Genomic DNA, 20,603 nt, shown 5'->3' on the forward strand with positions numbered 1-20,603 from the left:
AACCAACTTTGAACAAAAGATGAACACAGTAGATTATTGAGGTGTAGCAGAGAGAGGCGTTTTGTTTTCTATCCTTTACAGGAGAAGATTTCAGGACCACAGCGACCACATTGGTGGCAAGAATCCTGGAAGACCGAGACCGAACGGAACCAACCAGAGAAAGGGGAACCCAAAAAGAAGCACAGAGCACAGAGAACCATAGTTCCAGAAAATGTGTTGTTTAGGAAATTAAAAGCTCGTTAGACACAGGTTAAATGTGAGCATAAAAGTAATGAAGAGTAATGAGAGGGACTTTAGGAATAGTTGTAGGATTTCTATGTTATGTAAATTGCCCAAACACAGTGTTCAGGACGGATATGCTCTACCCGTTAAAGGGGTTTTAAAAATGAAACTCTATAGGAGTCCGGTGACGTAGGCGGTCAAGATGGCAGCTTGAATGGGGAAGCTCCGTCGCAGCGGCAGCTAATTTGCATTGGACTTAGAGCATTACGCTACACAGCACTTACAAAATATAACCTCAGGACAGTGGGAAGCTTGAAGACTCTTTGTGAAAGCTTAGAAATGCCGAGTCACCAACAAAAACTTACGCTTCGACGGCAAGAAGGCGCTAGCAAGGAAACCTCGGCGAAAGCTAATGATGTGCACCCGCCCTCACCTCCAATGTCGGATACTATTCAGACTGCTACAACTGAACAAATGGCCAAAGACATTGCAAGTATTTACGTGCTACTTAAGGAAACCTCCGAGACACAAGAGAGCAAGCTGAACGCTATCCAAACTGCTACCAGGGCAGTGGAGGCTAAGCTAGCGGATATGGTTACTCGAATAAGCAACGCTGAGTCTCGTTTAGATTTCCTTGAGGATGCTAGCAGAGCGCTAAAGGAAAATCCTCCTGCTACTAGTGACGAGGTGAACGCTCTACGACAGAAATTAGACGACATCGAAAACAGAGGATGGAGGAACAACCTGCGCTTTCCAGAAGGCTGCGAGGGTTCGGACGCTCTAGCATTTGTGCGCAACGCGATCCCACAACTCCTGAAGGTCGACTTCCCGGGCGGGCTGGAGATTGACCGCGCACACCGCAGCCTGGTGAGACGCAAACCTGACGGTCATCCCCCGAGGGTCATCATCGCCCGATTTCTGCGGTTCCAGGACAGGGAGCAGATCATGGAAGCTGCGCGGAGGCTGGGACAGCTGAACTGTAATGGCCACCGCATTATGATCTTCCCTGACTACTCCAAACTTGTCACGGACAAACGAGCAGCATTCAATCCCTGTAAACGGCTGCTGCATGAAAGGAAGATAAAGTTCTCCCTACTGTTCCCAGCAGTGCTGGTGCTGAAAATGACGGAGGGCAGACGTGAGTTTACTGACCCCAAAAAAGCCCAGGACTACATTCTGTCTTTACCTTGAGTTATTTACAGTCAGGGCTTCGATTTAAACACTACCCTTTTTTTCTCTTCGCCCTAGCGTTAATTAACACGCTATACTTTGCACCTCTTAACTGTTTAGTTTCAATATTATAGGGCTTCGCAGCTTTATTTGATTTATTCAGTTGTGCTACTTTTGAGAATACAACACAATCTGCTGGGTAGAGAAGCTCACTAAGACTGTTAAATTCATCTTTTAGTAATTCAGTTGTCATGAAGCCCTTTTCAGTTTGTCAGGGGACAGTTCTAACCAACCTGCATAGAGGTCTGTTCAGTTAGCTAAGTCCCAGAATGACTGTTTTCCTCATATTACGACGACTTAATATGCTGCTGCTGCTGGCGACGGGTCCTGTTTATGACTGTTCGACTGGTTAGAGTCACGGACCATAAAGTTTATGTTTTGCTTTCTGGGGCTCATAGCCCACCTGAGGGTGACTAGTGTTCTCGGTTGCCCCAGACGTATCTGTTTAAATGTTTATCAGTTGTTATTTTTATTTACTTCCGAACCCCCCCATTTTTCTTACAGCCAGCCTTCCAAATATTGTCCACTTGGTACTGAACTCCTGGTTCTAATAATAAGTTACCCCACTGCTATGCGTCTGATACTTATTGCATGATGGCGAATAAGCAACAGAGGGCCCTTACTTTGATGACCTGGAATGTAAAGGGCCTTAACCATCCAATCAAAAAAAAGAAGATCATGACATTTATCAAATCAAAAAAAGTTGACATTGTCTTTCTTCAAGAGACTCACTTGTCTCCCCAAGAGTCAGATAAACTTTGCCGTGATTGGGTGGGTCAGGTATTTTTTTCGTGTGGCAGCAGTCAGAGTAGGGGTGTCGCAATTTTAATTCATAAGCAGTTACAGTTTAAATGCTCCCGGATGATTAAGGATGAAGATGGGCGGACATTGCTACTCTTGGCTGAGATTCAAGGCCATAGGATGATTTTAAGCAATGTCTATGCACCAAACATTGACGACCCAACCTTTTTTGGAAACTTGGAATGCAAAATTAGTGATAGCAGGGGACTTCAATTTTGGTCATGGATGATATACTGGATCGAAGCACTCCCTCACAGCGACACTCTAGATCAGCTTCGGTCACTATAAAAATGTGTAGGACCTTGGGTCTGGTGGACGTATGGAGAGTATTCAACCCATCCGCAAGAGATTACACCTTTTATTCTGCCCCCCACAACACTCTGTCAAGAATAGATTATTTTCTTGTGTCAAATTCTATCATGCCCTCAGCAATGTCCTGCTCTATTGGTAGTATACACGTTTCTGACCACGCCCCGGTGCTCCTACATCTGAGCTCATTTGGTAGCCCCCCCCCCCCCCCCCCAAGTCTCCCAGATGGAGGCTAAACTCAAGCCTTTTAAATGATCCCAACTTTTTCCACTCCTTGAGAGAGCAGATCAATTCTTATATAGAAATTAACCTCTCTACAGCTCCCAGTGCGGGTGTAGCATGGGAAGCTTTGAAAGCTTTTATTAGAGGGTTCATCATCCAGCATGCCTCATATAGGAAAAGAACTGCTCTATCCAAGCAGATAGACCTGGAGAGGAAGATTGCCATAGCTGAAGCTGCTTTTAAGGCAGACATGAGCTCGGCAAATCTGACCCACCTAACTAGACTTAAATATGAGTTTAACTCAATTTTGACTCAGAAAATGGAGTTTTCTCTATTTCGGGCTAGGCAGAAATACTTCGAAGATGGAGATAAACCTGGCAAACTGCTTGCAAGATATATTAAACAAAAAGAAGCTCAGACTATCATAGCAGCAATTAGAGCACAGGATGGCACTATGGTGTCAAAACCCTCTGAAGTGAATGAAGCCTTCAGAGATTTCTATATGCAACTCTACTCCTCAGAAATACAAGCAAACTCTCAGGAAATTAACAGTTTTCTCTCCCCCCTTAACCTCCCAACTCTCTCTGAGACACAGGTGGACTCCCTGGATGCCCCAATTTCAAGGGAAGAGATCTTAAGGGTAATCAAAAATCTGCCAATTGACAAGGCCCCTGGGTTGGATGGGTTTACAGCAGAGTTTTACAGGAAATTTCCAGAGGAGCTCTCCCCTCTGCTCCTGCAAATGTTTGAGGAGGCCCTGGATAAGGGCAGCCTGCCACCAACACTGTCAGAGGCACTTATTTCCCTTGTCTTGAAGAAAAACAAAGACCCGCTTGACTGTAAGAGTTACAGACCAATAAGCTTGATCAATTGCGATTGCAAAATTTTAGCCAAGGTACTAGCAACCAGATTAGATAAGGTCATGACTTACTTAATACACCCCGACCAAGTTGGTTTTATTCGGACTCGCTGCTCTGCCGATAATATTAGACGCCTAATTGATATTATGTGGGCAACCCAGAATAAATCCCCTACGGGGGACTTTTCTCCAGCTATAGCCCTCTCCTTAGATGCAGAGAAAGCATCCGACAGGGTAGAGTGGCGTTTTCTATTTTGTGTAATGGAAGCATTTGGCTTTGGCCCAAAATTCATAAGGTGGGTCAAACTTCTCTACAACAATCCAAGAGCATCAATACTAACGAACCGTATTATATCGCAGTCCTTTGACCTCCACAGGGGTACAAGACAGGGCTGCCCACTGAGTCCTCTGCTTTTTGCTTTAGCTTTAGAGCCTCTGGCAGCGACAATACGTAGAGACCCTGATTTTCCAGGTATCCAGGTCCACAATAATAATCACAAATTGATGCTCTATGCTGATGACGCCCTGGTCCTAATATCACAGCCAGAACGATCTCTACCTGCTCTCTTAAGAATTATTAACCGGTTCTCTAATATATCAGGATATAGAGTAAATTGGTCAAAGTCTGAAGCGCTCCCTCTGACAGCCTTCTGCCCCAAAACCCTGTTCCAACCAGGGGATTTCAGCTGGCCTCGGACTGGTATTAAATACTTGGGCATTACATTCCCCCGTTTGTTATACAACATAGTTCAGGCTAATTTTGAGCCTCTATTGGACAAGTTCAGAACCGACATAATTAGATGGTCCCCTTTGTTTCTCACCCTTTGGGGTAAAGTTAACATCATCAAAATGAATTGTGCTCCAAAATTTAATTACCTACTACAAACACTCCCGCTAAAAATCCCATCAAAATATTTCCATCAATTTGACAGATTATGCAACCAATTCATATGGAATAACAGACGCCCTAGAATAAAGCTTAAAAAGCTACAGCAACCAGTAGAGTCGGGTGGCCTGGGGGTCCCAAATCTACTATTTTACCATTATGCTTTCAGTCTGAGACACATGGTTCACTGGGCTCTCCCTCCAGAACGAGCCCCCCCATGGCTTAGTCTGGAGAGTACTTTGTGCTCACCACTCCCTCCGATGCACATTTTAACCACCAAGCTCCCACCAGATATACAAACCCACCCCATTCTTTCTTTCCTGCAGACGGTCTGGAAGAAGGTGGCCTTACTACTAAATTTTAACTCCCACCTTCATACTGAGGCTTCCATATGGCTTAATCCCAAACTCTGCATTAACAAGTCGCCGTTTTTCTGGAGACTGTGGGTCCAGAGAGGGATACTTGTTCTCGGAGACCTGTATCAGGGGAGAATTCTCAAGTCCTTCAACGACCTTAAAGCACAGTTCCAGTTGCCACAAAGTCAGTTTTGGAGGTACTTGCAGCTCCGGCACTTATTGCTCAAAACCTTTGGTTCCTCCTCCACACCACCTCCAAATATTGAATATCTCAGCTACATCAAAAAAATCTTTGGGGGGGGTCGTGAAGTCTCTAAATATTACTCAGTGCTTGTTACGGGCACGAGTAAAGGGCTACCCGCCCTCCGGTTAGCTTGGGAATCTGACCTTGGTGTGGCTTTTACAGATCAGGAATGGACTGCACTTTTGCAGAATAGTAAAAAGGTGTCCAGGGAACTTAGAACGAGACTAATCCAATTCAAACTAGAAAAATTTGCATTTCCTGCGAAAATGCTGTGTGGATGCCTTTACGCTGAGGATGTCTGCTGAAAAAAGCTGTAAAAGTTGAAAAAAAAAAACAAAAAAAATATTGCCCTGAGCGGGATTCGAACCTGGCCCTTCTGGTACTCAAGGGAGGTTCTCATCTCACTGCCCCACAGAAATTCTCACAAAGAAGAGGTGGAGAGACTGACAATTGTGCTGAAATGAGCAGAAGAGGCTTAGAATTGTGCTGATAAGAGGTGGAAAGGCTGAAAATGTTTCAAAAGAGGTGAATAAGCAGAATTTGGGCAGAAAAGAGGTGAAAACTCTGAAGAGAAAATTCAGAACGGACGAGTGTGCACTGGGAGTTAATTGCATAGCAACCATAGCAACGCATGTATTTTCTGAAAAATCACAATTTTGCAACTGAAGACTTAAAGAGAGATAAGATAAAAACGGTAGAAGATCTGAAAAAGCTGAATCACACAGGAATAGCCCAATCATTTGAGAACGTTTTAAAGTTTGAATGGAGTTTCTAGGTGAAAGTATGAGGAAGTAATTAAGTTTCAAAGACAAGAAAGTTTTAACAGAATTGTGGAAGTTTTCCATTCATTTCAATGGGACAAATTAATGGAAAAAAGTGTAATATTTTAAAAAGTATAATAGCTATAACTACCAAAAGATATAGCACCCATCTCCAAAAAGAGGAGAACAGTTTAGAGTTTGAACGGAGAAAATCGGCAGAAAACTGAGGGAGTAGTTAACGTCCAAAAAACATACGGAAGCAACTAGAATAATAAAGAACTAGAAAAATTTGCATTTCCTGCGAAAATGCTGTGTGGATGCCTTAAGGGCTGAAGATGTCTGCTGAAAAAAAGCTGAAAAAGTTGAAAAAAAAAAACCCAACAAAATGTTGCCCTGAGCAGGATTTGAACCTGGCCCTTCTGGTGCTCAAGGCAGGTTCTCATCTCCCTGCACCAAAGTCTTTCTCACAAAGAAGAGGTGGAGAGACTGACAATTGTTCTGAAATGAGCAGAAAAGGCTGAGAATTGTGCTGATAAGAGGTGAATCAGCAGAATTCCTGCTGAAAAGAGTTGAATGAGCAGAAGTTCTGCTGAAAAGAGTTGAATGAGCAGAAGTTCTGCTAAAAAGAGTTGAATAAGCAGAATTTCTGCTGAAAAGAGGGTTTTTCTGAAAACAGCAGAAAAAAACTGAAAAATTTTGCTGAAAAGAGTTCAATGAGCAGAATTCTGCTGAAAAGAGGATTTTGCTGAAAACAGCTGAAAAAGCTGGTATTTGTGATGAAAAGTGGTGAAAAAACATAAAATTCTGCTGAAAAGGGGTGAAAAAGCTGAAATTTGTGTTGAAAAGACTTAAAAAAGTGTAACTGTTGACTGAAAGAAATGTTGCCATAAGCGGGATTTGAACCCGGGCCTCCCAGTCTCAGAACGGATACTCATCTCATTGAGCTAAAACACAGGTCAACTCGGCAAGGAAAATCAGTGATACTGATAATATGGCAGAAATGGGCAAAAAATATTGCAAAAGAAATTCAATATCTCAAAAAGTATAGAAGTAATGAGCACCAAAAGTCATAGCACCCATTAGCAGAAACAGCAGAATTTTTTAAAGTTTGAATGGAGAAAATCGGCTGAAATCTGAGGGAGTAGTTAAGGTCCAAAAAACGTACGGAAGCAACTTGAAAAAGAAAAATAAAGAATAAAGAGAAACAGGATCTCAATAGTGTGGATGCCTTGAGGGCATCCACACAATAAAGAATAAAGAGAAACAGGAACTCAATAGTGTGGATGCCTTGAGGGCATCCACACAATTACTACACCGAATTTACTGGTCGCCACACAGACTGTATAGGGCGAACCTCATACAGTCCCCTGAATGCTGGAGATGTCAGACTGGGGTGGGCACATTGACCCATATGATTTGGAGCTGTCCTAAAACCCAAGTCTTTTGGACTGAGATACATGACTTTATCAAATCAACCATACGATGGGATATTCCTTTCTCACCAAGACTATTTGTTTTGGGAGACCCATCACTCCTTAACTATGCTCCACCTAAGGCTGCTGAGTGGGTACAGACTGCATTGATGCTGGGGCGTAAACTCATTATCTCCCAGTGGAAGGCCCCTTCCACCCCACCTGTCTCTGTATGGCATATCCAACTAGAAACCGAAAATTCCAGAAGAAATTTTAAGTGTGCCTATGCTACTGCCAATGAGTGTAGTTTGCCTTTAATGTCGTGCAATTAGTGCAGGTTGCCATTTATAATACTAGGGGGAGCAATATGCAACATGAGCATAGTTTGCTATTTATACCACAAGAGGGAGGGAAATTGAATACAGCTGATTTTCAAGTTAAAGAAAAGTAAGCTGTATTGTGATCTCTGCTATATGCAGTGCAGCATACATAGATGAGAGAAAGATGCTCCAGTTACACCATTACAAAAGAAGTTAATAGATATAAAAGAAATTATGTTTAAGTCTGAGGTGTTCAAGAGAAGTTACAATTTAGATTTTACAGTTTTGAGTCGTTTAAAGTGAACAGTTTAACAGATTGTAAACCAAAGTAAGTTTTCTTAGTAGAAAAAAATAAGTCCATTAAGCGGTGTTCAATTTGTATTTCAAAGGTATTTTAATGTGAAAAGGGAAAATTATGCAAATTATGAAATTTCCCCTTGTGGGACTAATAAAGGTATCTTATCGTATTCAAACTATATTTTGTACAAATACCATTTACAATAATGTATTCCATTTAAACATGATATTTAGATTGTGGTAAACAGCAAAGCAATATAAAAAGGAAAAAGGAAACAATTCAAGTAACTTTATATTATGAACCGAAGAGTAAGGCAAAAGTATAAATGAAAAGCATACAAGCATTAATGTATATAGATAAACCCAACAATCATATGACCCCCTATGAGCAAGCACTTTGGCGACAGTGGGAAGGAAAAACTCCCTTTTGACAGGAAGAAACCTCCGGCAGAACCAGGCTCAGGGAGGGGCAGCCATCTGCCGCGACCGGTTGGGGTGAGATGTAATCAAATCAAAAACTGTCCACAGAGCTACAGGGGGCACACTGGGTTCGCAACAGCAGCCATAGAGGGAGACAGATTAGGATGTTCTTTCCAGTACTGAAGTGGGTCGCTTTTCTTATGTGTGCGTTTTTCTCTGAGAGGTAGGTCTCCACTTTAGTTTCTTCTCATGAGGCATTCACGGATACTTCTGGATAAGGGTCATTTGGAAGCAAGAGGTTGGCTGACTTTGCAAAAACAGCTAGAAAACAGATAAAAGCAAAACACAATTTAAAACAAAACAAGAGACATCACAAAGTGCAGGTCTTCAGTTAGCGAACTGGCAAGTCATGATGTTCTAATAAATAATTGCAAAAACAAATGTAACTTTAGAACTAAATAACCCAAAACTAAATTAAAAAGGAAGTAAAAAAGAGAAATTTGTTTAATACTGGTGTCTTTTGATTAAGTAAGTTGTCATGTGAGGTAAAACCACATGTGGCTGTAATTTGGTGGCCTGTATATAGTTCCAATCAAAGCATATAGTTGGCTTAAATGGGTTTAATACTGGTGTCTTTTGATCACTTGACTGTATATAAACCTGTTGAACAAAAGATGCATTTTAATTTCACTATACCTGCCCATCCTTGTAGCTGGTTTCTAGAAGAGTGGCACAGTTTCAACATCAGTGTAGGGCTTCTCCACTGCCTTCACTGGACAGAACACATCTGAGGAGTTATGAATGAATGGATGACTTAATGAATGGATGAGATTATAGTTTGTTTCAAACACTATCAATATCAAATGTTACAATATAAAGAAAGAAACAAAAATACAATTACCTGTTATGGCAGGGATCCCATCAGGTGCAGTTGCAGTTTTTCTGTTCACGTTTCTGGTCAGCTCTTCAATGTGCTCAGTCGCAAAGACATGAAGATCACGTTTTGGTTGCAGTAGGCTTCGCACCACGTAGAGGCTGGTGTTCTGTTGTGTCTGCGTATAAGAGAACATGATTGACTTTATTTTTCAACAAATTCGGTTCAGAGTGTATAGGAATTAATAAAATAGAAGTACATTAAAGAATGTTACAAGAGGACTCACCTGTACTTCTTGTTGTAGATGCTGATATCCATATTTAGGTCCATCTGTATGACTTCTAGCCGAGAGTAGGCCAATAGGGAGTGACACTTGGCAAGTCCATATCCCTCATACCCTTGCAGTCATTTTGTGTTAGTGAATAACACAATAAATGGGGTTATGATAACTGTGATATGTATTCAGAACACCTGATTGGAGGCAGGCGTATGGCTGTGATATGTAAATGTGATCAATCAATGTGTGTTTTTCGGTAGTTGCAGCAGTAATCAGTTGTGCATATCCTCTTGACTGCAACAGTTCTTGGATGGGTTTTTTTCCTCTGCTCATAAGGTCCTCATTGAAGTCTCCACAAACAATAATTGGTTGGTGATTCATCATTTCCAACGAGTCCAAAAGACATTGCATTTGTGGTAAAAACCTCACATGGCTGTAATTTGGTGGCCTGTATACAGTTGCTATCAAAGCTGTAACTGGCGATTCAACCTTGACAACAACAAATTCAAGGTCAGTCACATTTTGCAGGTATTTTCGGGACTCTGCTGTAAGAATTGTGTTGTAGTAAATTGCAACTCCACCGCCATTTACCTTTGCCATGTCTGTATGATTTGTGTAAGAGACGTGTCTGTTGTGTGTGGCCATGTTGTATTGTTCCAGCTGGAAGCGGGGAGAAACCGATGATCCAGACAAGTGTGTTTCTGTTATACATAAAACATCAGCAAGGCTGAGTTCATGGTGGTATCTCATGTCCTCCATGTGAGTTGGGAGACCTTGTGCATTATGATGGATAATTGTCAACGTGGGGACTGTGGGATCTACTGATTTTAAGAATTGCAACAGTGGTCTTGCATTCTCAAATGATGCATGTCTCATATTTTTGAGTGCATCTGTGATGGCAGGATCAGCATAGATTTTCTTTTCATCAAAGTCTGTGATGTACAGTCCTTTAAGTGAGGTTGTGCGGCTGAGTGCAACATAGGCCATTCCAGGTTCAAAAACACGCTTCAAGCATACTACTGCTGATTCCATTGTCATGCCTTGTACTTTGTGAGCTGTACATGCAAAGGCCAACTTCATTGGAAATTGCCTGCGAACCACTCCTTTTTTACTTGTGCATTCTTCACATTTCTCAATATACACAAGATTGTCTGAGGATCCTTGTATTTTTCTGCGAAATTTTTGCCCAGAATTTTCATTGTCCAGCGTGAGTCCAATGAGATTCACAGTTTTTGGTCCATCCTGTGTGGCTGTCACAATGTTCGTGATTGTTCCAAATGTCCCATTAACAAGCCCATCTTCAACATCCAAATTTCTGATAATCATAACACGCACTCCAGGTGCAGCTTGTATGTTATCAGGTAAATCTCCTTTGTTGCCTTTCATCATTTCTGCCAGGAGGACCATCTCACCCGTTCGTGGGTCTTTTCTGTAGTCTTCTGCCTGAATATTTATGATATCAGAATGAAGAGCAGTTACAGTTGCTGAATTGTGTTTGTCGACCTCTTTGTTTGTAGCATAAATGTGTAATACATTAGATGGACAGTCTTTTATGTCATGGATAGCCTGTGTGAGCAAGGCTTTGTCATCGGCTTCAAGAGAATCTGTTTTTTGCTTCACTCTTATCCTGTTCAGAACTTCAGCAAAAGAATGATCATCTTTCTGTCGCATGATTTCTGTCAGGTTGACCATGTGGAAATAGTCTTTCCAGAGATCAAGGACATTGTCCTCGTACACACAGAGTGGTTTGGCTTTTCCAAGGGGTGGCAGCTGGTAAAAGTCTCCTACTGCAAGGATAGACATCCCACCAAAAGGTTTCTTGTTTCCTTTGATCTGCTGAAGTCTCCAGTGGATGTAGGCAAAAAGGTCTTTAGAAACCATAGATATCTCATCAATGATCAGAATCTCTGCATTTGAAAGTGAAGCTCTCACTTCATCCAGTGCATTCCCCAGTCCCTGATAAGGCGGTTTTAAAGATCTTGGCAGCTTTAGCAGAGAGTGCAGTGTTTTCCCAGATATGTTAAAAGCTGCAGTGCCAGTAAATGCAGTCAGCAGTACTGCAGGGTAGGACATGTCTGCTTGGTCTCGGAATCTGGGGAGTTGGTGCAAAATCTTTGTTGCCTCCTCATATATGCACTTGATAACATGTGATTTTCCACAGCCAGCTCCTCCAGAGACAAAATAAAAGAACTGCTCAGGACAGTGACCCCACACAAGTTTGAAAAACCACTCACGCACTGCGTAGAATATGGATGCTTGGGTTTCATTCAGACTTTGGTACATTTTTCTGACAAAGTCTGGGCTCAGCTTTGGTGCTATGATTGCTGGCATGGTTCCACTGCTGCTACCACTGACTTGGTAGTCAGGAACAATGTCCATTTCATTTTCGTCAGTGTCATGTCTGGATTGTCGTTGGGCCACACACTCTAAACGATCTACTTCAACCTCAGGTGCAAAGGTGTTCCATGCATTGATAAGTGGGCCTTGTTGTTCAATCTGTTCCAGTGCCCTTTCCATTGTTTTGCCATGGCCTTCATAACGCTTTTTGTTAAAGGTAACAATTGGCCGTACTGCAAAACCATGTTTTCGTCCACTTTTGTAGAACTGCTCGGATGTGGGGTATTCTGTGTTTTTAAGGTCATCATTTGATCGATGTGGATAATAAAGTTTTAGTAGTCTGCTATAAAACTTTTCTGGTTGTTTCTTTTCTGAGAACCGAGGATATCTGATTATTGCAGGTTTCCCTCTTGTTCTTTTTTGAATATAACCCATGTTATTCAAAAGAGGGATGGCATTTTTGGACTCTGTTTGACGGCCGTAGATGTCATGACCCTGTGCCTTCTCGGCTGACTCTGTATGGCTACAAGTGTTTTTGTTGTGCTGCATCTCTCTCTCTCCCCTGCACTGCGCTCTACCGGGGCGGAGTCATGACGGCTCCAGCCCCTGGCTCGAACACCTGCAAGCAATCATATCACTCACTTCTTAAGGCGGCTGCTGAGAGTGCTTCCTCGCTGGATTATTGTGTAACACTCGTCAGTGTCATCACTTATCTGAGCCTTTTTCTGAGTTTCTGTCGTGCCACTACTTACCTGCCTTTCCTCTCTGTGCCAGGATTCTCGCCAGCCTGAGGACCGCCGTTGGTGAGCTAAAGCCGGAGTCCGAGCTACCTGAGCTTCAGTGGATTTTGTACATAGCCCTCTTCTTCCCATGCCTGTGCTTCCCGGAGACCCTCTTCCTGTGCCCCCTCACCTGTATATATTCGCACCTGGTGTCTGTGTGTGTAAATAAAACGTGAACTTTAGTGACGGTCTGACTCTGAGTCCCTCCTGAGCCTGACAGAATAATCCAGCCATCGCTATGGACTCAGCAGACCCAGCCGCAGCAGCGACAGCCCCCATGTCTCTGGAGGAGCTTCTGCACCGACACGAACAAATGCTAGTACGGCTCAGCGGAGACGTGGCGTCTCTAACTCAGGCCTTCGCCCAACGGATTCCACTGGCCGACGATCAGCCTCCTGCGGCTCCTCCCCAGGTAACACACGCTCCTGCCGTCACTGCAGCAGCCACAGCTACTCAGGCTGCTAACGCGTTAGCTTCAGTAGCCTCCCCGGTTTCGCTGGATAAGCTTTTACCTTCACCTGAGGCTTTTTCTGGGGAGATGGGAAAATGTGCGGGATTTTTGTTGCAGTGTTCCATGCAGTTTCAATTACTGCCTCATGTTTTTGTTTCTGACGGGGTAAAGATCGCTTACGTCACCCAGCTCCTACGTGATCGAGCCCTGGCCTGGGCGCAGGCCCAGCTACAGGCTTGCCCCGGAATGTCTTATGATGACTTCCTGTCTCGCTTCAAGTCGGTGTTTGATAAAGGCTCTAGTACGGAGGCTGCTGGCTATCGTTTGATTAATCTGAAGCAAGGTAGGCGAAGCATGGCTGACTTTTCTGTTGATTTCTGGACTCTAGCTGCACAGACCAAATGGGGACCTGAGGCCCTGAAGACCACTCTGTTAAATAATATCCGCGAAGAGCTCAAAGATGAGATAATGATGCGGGAGCTTCCTGCTTCTCTAAATGCTTTGATGTCCCTGTGTATTCAGGTGGATGATCGCCTGCGGGCGCGCCAGAGCTCACGAAGACAGCAGTTTCGCGAGCCCCTGGCTTTTCGGGAGCCCCAACCCGACGCACGGGAGGCTAGAGCTTTTGGAACCGAGGAGGAGGTACCTATGCAGCTGGGACGTTCTCGACTCACCCCTGCGGAGCGACAACGCCGGTTTTCCGCGGGTGAGTGTTTGTATTGCGGTCGCAAGGGGCATTACATCTCTGCCTGCCCGGCGCTGGCAAAAGGAGGCGCCCGCCAGTAATTGAGAGGGTACTGGTGGGCGACCTGTCCAGCAACAAGCCTCTTCCCCGTCTCTTGCTGCCTGCTAAACTCACCCTCCGGTCGTTGTCCCATTCCCTCTCTGTGTTAATTGACTCTGGTGCAGAACAGAATTTCATTGATGCGTCGCTAGTCTCCAAGCTCAGCATTGGCACACGACCACTGCCTCATCCTCTCCGCGTGTCCGCCCTGTCTGGTCACCGGTTGCCTGACATAACGCATGTCACCCTACCTGTCACACTCACTCTCTCCGGTAACCACGTTGAGAACATTTGTTTCTGTGTGTTTAAGGCTCCAGTAACCCCGCTTGTACTAGGTTATCCATGGCTTTCACAACACAACCCACACATCAACTGGAGGAAGGAGCAAGTTATGGGGTGGGGTGTGGGCTGCCACATGACCTGCCTTCGGGCCGCCACGCCATCTGCTCCCTCTCCCCCCCCCGGGAAGCCTTCAAAGTCACCAGAGCTGTCTTCGGTTCCTTCCGTCTATCATGACCTCGCAGCAGTTTTTAGTAAGGATGAGGCGGGTTCGCTTCCACCACACCGGCCCTATGACTGTGCCATTGATCTTCTCCCTGGGGCGCCTCTCCCCTCTGGCCGCCTCTACAGCCTCACACAGCCCGAAAGGGAAACCATGGAGAGATACGTCAACGACTCTCTGGCTGCTGGGTTAATTCGCCCGTCATCCTCCCCCGTGGGGGCAGGTTTCTTCTTTGTTGCAAAGAAAGACAAGACGCTCCGGCCATGTATTGATTACCGCGGCCTCAACAAGATCACAGTAAAGAACAAGTACCCTCTTCCCCTCCTTAATTCTGCTTTCGAACTACTCCAGGGGGCCACGGTGTTCAGCAAACTGGACCTGCGAAACGCTTACCACCTGGTGAGGATCCGGGAGGGAGATGAGTGGAAGACCGCTTTCAACACTCATATCGGACACTATGAGTATCTCGTCATGCCCTTTGGCTTAACCAATGCGCCCGCGGTCTTCCAGGCCCTTGTTAACGATGTTCTGAGGGATTTTATTAATCGATGTGCTTTTGTGTACCTTGATGATATTCTCATTTTCTCTAAGTCCCAGGCGGAGCACGAGAGTCACGTGAGGCAGGTCCTGCAGCGCCTCCTGGAGAACCGGTTGTTCGTGAAAGCGGAGAAATGTGAATTTCACGTTGACACGGTGGCCTTCCTTGGCTATATCATCTCTCAGGGGGATCTCAAACCTGACCCCGAGAAGGTCCGGGCCGTGGTGGACTGGCCTCAACCGCCGAACTGCCAGCAACTCCGACGGTTCCTAGGATTCGCCAACTTCCACCGACGCTTCATAAAGGACTACAGTAAGATCGCCTCACCTCTCACTGCGCTTACCTCTCCCAAAGTTCCTTTTCAGTGGGACCTCTCTGCTCAGGAGGCCTTTTCCCTACTAAAGGAGAAGTTCACTACCGCCCCCATCCTCCGTCAGCCCAACCTCAGGCAACCGTTCGTGGTGGAGGTGGATGCTTCGGACTCTGGAGTGGGAGCAGTTCTGTCTCAACGATTTGAAGGTACGCTCCATCCCTGTGCATTCTTTTCTCGTCGTCTCTCACCCGCAGAACAGAACTACGGCATCGGTGATCGGGAGCTGCTAGCGGTCAAACTGGCCCTGGAGGAGTGGAGGCACTGGCTTGAGGGCGCGGAACACCCGTTCATCGTGTGGACCGATCATAAGAACCTTGAGTACATCCGGTCCGCCAAACGCCTAAATTCACGACAAGCCAGGTGGGCCCTCTTCTTCACAAGATTCAATTTCTCCATCACTTACAGACCAGGGTCGCGCAACGTGAAGCCCGATGCACTCTCCCGTCAGTTTTCCAGTACGGAAGGAGACTCCGATCCAGAACCGATTCTTCCAGCTACCTGTGTTATTGGAGCTGTCACATGGGAGATCGAAGCTCTCGTGCGCGAGGCCCAGGATACTGACCCCGACCCGGGGACGGGCCCCCCTGGTCGGTTGTTTGTCCCTGCTGCTGTCCGACCTCAGGTACTCCACTGGGGCCACACTGCCCGGTTCACCTGTCATCCAGGAGCCCGCCGCACCATCACCTTCCTCCAGCGGTTTTTCTGGTGGCCCACCTTGGACAAGGACGCCAGGGAGTACGTTATGGCGTGCGCCACGTGTGCCCGGAACAAACGTCCCAACCGACCACCCGCCGGGCTTCTTCAACCACTCCCCACGCCAGGACGGCCATGGTCTCACATAGCGCTGGACTTCGTTACGGGGCTCCCACCGTCATCCGGTAACACCACCATCCTCACTATTGTTGACCGTTTTTCTAAGTCGGCTCATTTCATCGCCCTCCCCAAGCTCCCTACAGCCCTGGAGACCGCCCAGCTGCTCACCACCCACGTCTTCCGGCTTCATGGCATTCCGATGGACATCGTTTCCGACCGGGGACCCCAATTTACCTCTCGGGTTTGGAAGGAGTTCTGCATGCAGATCGGCGCCGCGGTCAGTCTCTCTTCGGGCTTCCACCCTCAGAGCAATGGACAGGCCGAGCGTACCAACCAAGAGCTCGAAGCGGCACTCCGCTGTGTCGTCTCTCTCAACCAGGCCACTTGGAGCGAGCAGCTCCCCTGGATTGAGTACGCCCACAACTGCCTGACCTCTTCAGCCACTGGACTGTCGCCGTTCGAAGCCTCATTGGGCTACCAACCTCCCCTGTTCCCGGCCGTGGAGGGTGAGCATGCCGTCCCATCAGTACAACATCATTTCCGCAGGTGCCGCCGGGCCTGGCGGTCCACCCGAGCCGCTCTGCTGCGGACGGCGGAGCGCAATAAAGAGATCGCTGACCGCCACCGGATCCCTGCGCCTGCCTATACAGTTGGGCAACAGGTATGGCTCTCCTCACGCTTTGTTCCCCTTCGTGCAGAGTCGAAGAAACTTTCCCCGGCCTTCATCGGTCCGTTCGAGATTGAGGCCCTGGTCAATCCGGTATCCATCCGTCTGAAGCTGCCTCGCTATATGCGTGTCCATAATGTTTTCCATGTCTCCCAGGTCAAGCCCGTGCTCTCCAGCCCGTTGTGCCCTCCTTCCGGGCCCCCTCCGCCCGCCCGGCTCGTGGATGGGCAGGAAGTGTTTAACATCACCCGCGTTATGGACTCTCGGCGGCGGGGGCGGGGCGTCCAGTACCTGGTGGACTGGGAGGGCTACGGGCCAGAGGAACGTTCCTGGGTGCCCCGGTCAGCGGTTCTGGCTCCTGGTCTGCTCCGCGAGTTTCACCGGCGGCATCCGGGTAAGCCGGGTGGGTCGCCGAGGGGCTCCCGTTGAGGGGGGGTACTGTCATGACCCTGTGCCTTCTCGGCTGACTCTGTATGGCTACAAGTGTTTTTGTTGTGCTGCATCTCTCTCTCTCCCCTGCACTGCGCTCTACCGGGGCGGAGTCATGACGGCTCCAGCCCCTGGCTCGAACACCTGCAAGCAATCATATCACTCACTTCTTAAGGCGGCTGCTGAGAGTGCTTCCTCGCTGGATTATTGTGTAACACTCGTCAGTGTCATCACTTATCTGAGCCTTTTTCTGAGTTTCTGTCGTGCCACTACTTACCTGCCTTTCCTCTCTGTGCCAGGATTCTCGCCAGCCTGAGGACCGCCGTTGGTGAGCTAAAGCCGGAGTCCGAGCTACCTGAGCTTCAGTGGATTTTGTACATAGCCCTCTTCTTCCCGTGCCTGTGCTTCCCGGAGACCCTCTTCCTGTGCCCCCTCACCTGTATATATTCGCACCTGGTGTCTGTGTGTGTAAATAAAACGTGAACTTTAGTGACGGTCTGACTCCGAGTCCCTCCTGAGCCTGACAGTAGAGAATCCTGTACTCTGAAGCAAATTCACCCAAACACATTCTTTCAAAGTCAGGTGTTCTGGGTCTGTTTGCATATTTTTCTGGCAATCCGGACATCCACACATTTTCATCATCTGGTGCCATGCTCTGCAACCTGCTCATCGGGAGACTCATTTTCAGGGCATCATCATCAGTCTGTATGAAGACCACACTGCGTGAACACTTTTTTAGTGGCAGGCTGCATGTCCTTGCCACGGATTCTTGGGCACTGACTTCTCTGTGTTTAGCATATGCCTGCATTATCTGTTTCATTTCATCTCTTTCATTGACATTGGACTTTTTTACTTCCTGGATGACGCCATTAAGAAATTGTGTCATCTCAAATTCAGGTTTAGAGACATAAGACATCATGTACATCAGGCAGCTGTAGTCATCAATGACATATTGGATGTCCATGTTGGCATTCCAGGCCCTCAGCAGATCTGCATTGTATGCATTCACCCAGCAGTCATTAGGTTCACGTTGTAAGAGGATGACATGACCATTGCTTAAATTGAAGACACAATCCAAGTATTGTTCATAAGTTAATTTGCATTTGTGAAGCAGCTCAGACAAGTCTTCAAACGAGGAATTTGGGTCGCAGAGCAAATCTCTCAATGGAGTTTTTCTTTGGCCTCTTTCATTTTTTTTGCGAGAGCCATTTGTCTGTTCTTTTGCTTTTCATTTGTGCCTTTCTCCTTACTTGTGCTATGCTGCTTATCATTGTGATCATCATCATCATCATCATCATCTGGGCTTGGGAAAGTAATCATTGTTTGGTCTACGGGTAGTTTGGGGAATCCAAATCTACATGACACATTACCTTTTTTACAGGATCTGGAGTGATTTCTGCTGTGGACTTGAACCTCAGACACAATTTTGTGAAGTTCAGGATCGGCGTTTTGGTCAGGCATCTTACATGTTATGTACTTGTCAATAAATTTGTACACGTGGTCTTCAAGGTCGCTTCCAAATTCAGGTGCATCTTTGACCCAAACCAGTAAATGGATATGAGGGCTACCTCTGGCCTGAAACTCCACTCGATAAAAGTAATCTTCTACTTCACCGATGGGCTGTGCTGGGGACAGGATCAGTGTTGTCATTAGTGCATCAACTCTTTTTTCAAACAATCGCATCACAGTGACAGGGTTGCTTCGGAGAATTTCACACTTTGTGTTCCAGTCAAGTTGTGAAAAATCCACCTGTTCACCTTGTTGAGTTTTTATGACCTCAACAACCTCAGGCCATCTCATTTCAGCAGCTGAAAATGTCAGGAAAAAAGTTGGCTTTCCTAACTGTCTGACCATAGCATGTAGGTCTTTCAGTGCCTTCTCCCAATAGGCTGGAGTACCTCTCAGAGGTTTCATGAAGCGTGTTGCGTCTTTGTTATTTATCAGTTTCTCCACTTCGTCTTTATTTTGAAGCATTCTGTTAGAAATTTTACGCCCATCCTTGGTGATTGCCTTTCCTTTGCGCAATTGGATGGACATGCTGTTTGTAGCCATGTGTGTTTCTGTTACAAACTGTGCAAAGAATAGGTAGCTTTGGTCAGTTGCAAACCGTGTGTCTGCAGAGAACAGCCGTGTATTAAAATACATGCTTGGGGAAAGTTTAACTTGTCTGGCTTCATCTAATGTGTTCTGTCCAGTTGGGAACTGCACAGGAAAGGCCATGGCTTCAAGTTTAGGAACAGAGAAGAAGCCAACAGGTCTATTTCCTTGCGCGGGTGCAATGCTAAATATTCCTTCACCATATGATAAAATGTCCTGTGCTATATCTGGTGGTTGCATACAGGTGTCTAGAACAAGACCAGGTCGAAGTTCTTCCTTTTCTTTCTCCATATCTTGTAAGGGCTCTTCATTTGACTGTTCAGGCTCCATTAGTTGGTTTACATCATGACATGGCTCAAGCAGTCCAGCTGTTGCATCCTCAGTGGTTCTTCTTTCTGGTACAATTTGCTGGTCGAAGTTTCTAGGCAGTGCATCTTGAATATCTGCATCAGCAGTGTCATGTTCCGTCTCGATTATCTGATTACTTGTGGGATCAGCAAAAGTAGCTTCATCATCAATAGATACATCTTTGTATTCTGAATGCATCTCTTTTAGCTTTGATAATCCCGCTAACACGTTCTTCATGTTTACAGTGTAGAAGTGTTGGTAACCTTTGAATCTGATGTGTCTCTTCAGTTGTACCTGCAGGAGCTGGGCTTCACTGTTAGGTCTGGGAAGACAGTTTACTGTGGTTTCCACATCCGATGGTACACAAACAACAGCCCCATGTACGGCTCTTTGCTGTCCTTTTGGTAATGCAATTATTTTTGCAAACGGGAGAATTTTAGCAGTCAGTTGTCGTTCTAGTACATTTAATCGACTCAGTTCAATTGGAATGGTTGCTAGTGCTAAATTGTTTGCTACTGCGACGGATGGCATCTTGCCTCTTTGTAGGTGGTTGTCACAGTTGTAGTAAATCCACTCTTCCATTCTTTGTTTTGGGAAAGTACAATTAGCTGAGCATTCCCTGTCACAAACATGGACAAATTTTCCTGTCAAGCAAGTGGCAACAATGTTACTATTAGTAACATACTTTGATCTTTTGCAGTGTTTAACTTGATTAGGAAACAGAGTTCTGTGGCACACTGTACAGACATGGGTGGGTCCTAACTGAATGGCTTCACGGAAAGCTAATGTGGCTGCTTGCATCACACTGTTCACTACAAGCTGGGGCTGTGCTTCAGACTGTGGACCCTGCTGGAACTGTGTTACTAGTCGTCTGTATTTCTTCTTTATTCTCTGTGCACACAACTTTTTATAAATGGCAAAAGATGCAGTGGTAGCCATTTTGTGTCTCTGGTACTGGGCACAGCGCTGTATATGGTGCAGTCTGAATTGTG

At 45.9% G+C, this 20,603-nt stretch overlaps 1 protein-coding gene and 2 long non-coding RNA genes across 3 annotated transcripts in view; 1 reads left to right on the forward strand and 2 right to left on the reverse strand.

Moving 5' to 3' along the window:
- LOC309702568 (uncharacterized protein) overlaps window positions 1-20,603 on the forward strand; it is a 1,257,380-nt gene that overhangs the window by 193,473 nt on the left and 1,043,304 nt on the right. The gene's annotated exons all lie outside the window — the stretch shown is intronic.
- Window positions 8,534-9,304, reverse strand: LOC309702647. Its single transcript, XR_014275675.1, has 3 exons — window positions 9,241-9,304; window positions 9,036-9,126; window positions 8,534-8,660 (listed from the first exon to the last, which is right to left on the reverse strand). It is a non-coding gene; the product is annotated as an uncharacterized lncRNA (long non-coding RNA).
- The window catches only part of LOC309702634, a 213,922-nt gene continuing 202,683 nt past the window's right edge, over window positions 9,365-20,603 (reverse strand). Inside the window, exons 4-5 of the long non-coding RNA XR_014275651.1 lie at window positions 9,500-9,554; window positions 9,365-9,391 (exon numbers count right to left, since the gene is read on the reverse strand). This is a non-coding gene — a long non-coding RNA (uncharacterized lncRNA). The remainder of the gene's footprint in view (window positions 9,392-9,499; window positions 9,555-20,603) is intronic.

Source organism: Aulonocara stuartgranti, assembly GCF_965226115.1.
Source record: "Aulonocara stuartgranti genome assembly, chromosome: 3".
NCBI classification, from domain to species: domain Eukaryota; kingdom Metazoa; phylum Chordata; class Actinopteri; order Cichliformes; family Cichlidae; genus Aulonocara; species Aulonocara stuartgranti.